This window comes from Belonocnema kinseyi, chromosome 4, assembly GCF_010883055.1.
Source record: "Belonocnema kinseyi isolate 2016_QV_RU_SX_M_011 chromosome 4, B_treatae_v1, whole genome shotgun sequence".
In the NCBI taxonomy this organism is placed as follows: Eukaryota; Metazoa; Arthropoda; class Insecta; order Hymenoptera; family Cynipidae; genus Belonocnema; species Belonocnema kinseyi.
The window spans coordinates 124,917,926-124,920,897 of record NC_046660.1 but is presented as its reverse complement, the minus strand read 5'-3'; positions in this window follow the sequence as shown (position 1 = coordinate 124,920,897).

Below are 2,972 nucleotides of genomic sequence, written 5' to 3'. Positions count from 1 at the left end.
TCGGCCGTCCCCACCACTGACCCATGCCGTATCTAGGACCTAATAGCTTTAATAATGCCTTTAAAACAAGAGGAGGAATATAGAAACAATAAAACGCAAGTATAGTTATTGAGGGTTTCGCGTCTAACACCTCTCTCTTTCTGTCCTACTACCCTAATCACAGCCCTTTCAAAAACAACGCAACATTATTGAATAACTTATTATATAGATTTTTAGCACTGACACTTTACACAACAATTTTTTTCCACTAAGCACGAACAGTTTGCAATTATACGACGGCATTAATAGGTTATATTTATATAGGTTCAAAATTTACATCACGTGTTCTCGTATTTCTTAGAGTTTCCGCACGTAGCGCTATCATCTGGAAAAAGGTGAAAATTTGAGGACAGTCGATCGCGATTGTTGGCTTTTTTCTACCATCCCCGCTATAGGTGTGCTATTTTGTTAATAAATTCCGATACATTTATTTAATTCAACTTTTTTATTTACCTCTTTTAATAAAAATAAATAACCTTAGGATGGTCAACCCACGCGCACCGAGATATAGGGACATAGATGGCTTTCTGCCTTCATTGTATTTCTAATTCCTCTATGGTTTCTGCCCTGATATTCAAGCCCCATCTGAGGACAAATTTAAGGGCATATAGTCAAGGTCCGCTTCACAGATAGTACTGTAAAGCGCAACATTTCATTTGCTGTTAAAATAGTCTCGCAACTGTATAACTTGTGACCCACACAGTTTTTTGACATCTACAACGCCCCTGCCCCCTGTATAATTATTACTAACTTTATTATCTTTATTGTGACGTCCGAGTGTTACTTCGACATTCTGTGGAAAACTAATAAATTAACCCTTAAAGGTCCCCATGGGGTCGTTAGCACCCTGACATTTTTTTTCAATACTTAGTATAAAAAAATCATTTAACAAGTAAAATTATCTCATAACAAGACACTAAATGGAATGTCCAGCAAAATTTCGCGGTAAAATATTAAAAACCTTCTACACAATAAAAAATTACGGCTGGGGTCTTTATCGACGCCATGGGGACCTCAACGTTGTATTAAAGTAAGGGGACCTTTAAGGGTTAAATTCCTCAAATAAATAATAAAATGGCTAGTTTTCTAACTAATAACGGGAAGAAAGAATTGAACGACCGTGTTGTCTTTACTAAAAAAAAATATATGTAAAAACAAGCAACGCAGTTTTGTAATTATAATTGAAGAATATTAATATTCCTGATCAGAAAACATATAAACATTTATGAAAATATTATTAATTTTTTAATACTGACATTCTATTAATATAAACCGAAATATATTTTATTTTATCGAAGATCATAGAATAATATATTGACGCACATTAAGAGCAGGTGCACTGTGTTCTAAATAACGAAGTATTATCTTTCTCTCATTAAAATATGTTAGAGATATTTAAAGATGAGTTCACGATACGGACATACGTTGTCATCGCAACATCGTAAAGATGTCGTAAGGACGTTCTCCAATGATTTGCCTCGTGGGAAGTTCTATAAATATATTTGAATTCGTAATTTGACGTATCCGAAAGACATTCTGGGGAATTTTTTGATATTTTAAATTTATTTCATTTCATTTATAATAATTTTTCCAATGACTACCTTCAAACAAATAAGAAAAAAAATTACAAAAAATGTAAGTAGCGAGAAATAATGGAGTTTTGACGAAACACAATTTTGACATTTTGCCTCCAATTTTTCATATACTTTGCCGCACTTAGATTAGTTTTCACCGAAGTTATTTTGAAGTTAAAGAAAGATTGGTAAAATATCGAAAAATATCCTTAATTTCGTTTTGATTCCTGGCTTCCTAGATCTACCTAGTCCAATTATCATCTAAACATTGTCGGCTAATTAGCCATTAACTTTTTTCTTAAAAGCACGTATAAATAAAAAACGAAAATTTATCTCACAATCACAATACTTAAACTTATAACTTGAACGTATGATGTAGCTTTTTTAGTCCTAATGGGGACATAATGTTTTGTTTTCCACAGTAATCCTAACGAAATTATGAGGCATTTTTCGATTTTTCTGAATTATTTTTACACATTTAAAATAATTTGGTGAAAGCCTACGCCGATAAAAAGTAATGAATAAAAATGAAAATGAAAACACCAATTTTATCAATCAATCGCATAAATGAGAATTTATGTTGACATAACCTTAAAATGTCCTAAAAATTTTTATCTTTTCTGAAATCTTTGTCAAAATTTTGAGTACAAACCGTTACTTTTACTTCGAATTTTACAATAATTTTTTATCTTCTTTGAAGTCTAATGATTTTTTATGAAAAATAACTATTTCCAGTGCGAATTACTAAAATAACCTGAAGGTGTGAATATTCTTCAAAATATAATAAAAAAAAATTGAAAATAGCAATTTCTGAGGAAAAACACTGACTTAATCCAAACTTTCATGGAAACTCAATTAAATTCTGATATCGTACGCTATTTATTATTATTTATTATTTTAAGAAGATAATAATTCTATCCTAGCCTTAATAAATAAGTTCGTATATTGATGTGTCTAACACTCATGATGGTGTAAATGATAAATCATGATTTATGGGTAAAAGATTTGACACAAAAAGATTTTATTATTTGAAGATTTGATTCTTGCTGCCTTGAGCCGTGGTTCGGCCGTAGTGCGCCAGGGAGCGCTGCGATTTGCCTTTCTCGCAATTTAAATGAAGGGTCGAGTGTTTAAGACAGAAGTCGTGGCAACGAGGAGCATCAGAGCTGCCCAGTGATCCCAGATCTGAAACGAGATGCGGTCCAATACTATGAGAGGGCTATGTCCGTGTGAATATAGTAGGAGACGCTGTAAATTACGAGTTGCGCGCGCAACCCATTTCTCCTCTTCTGAATTTGAAAACTCGAAGATGCACGATTGCCGGTCGGAGCACTTCGTCGATTCTATTTATATATCTAT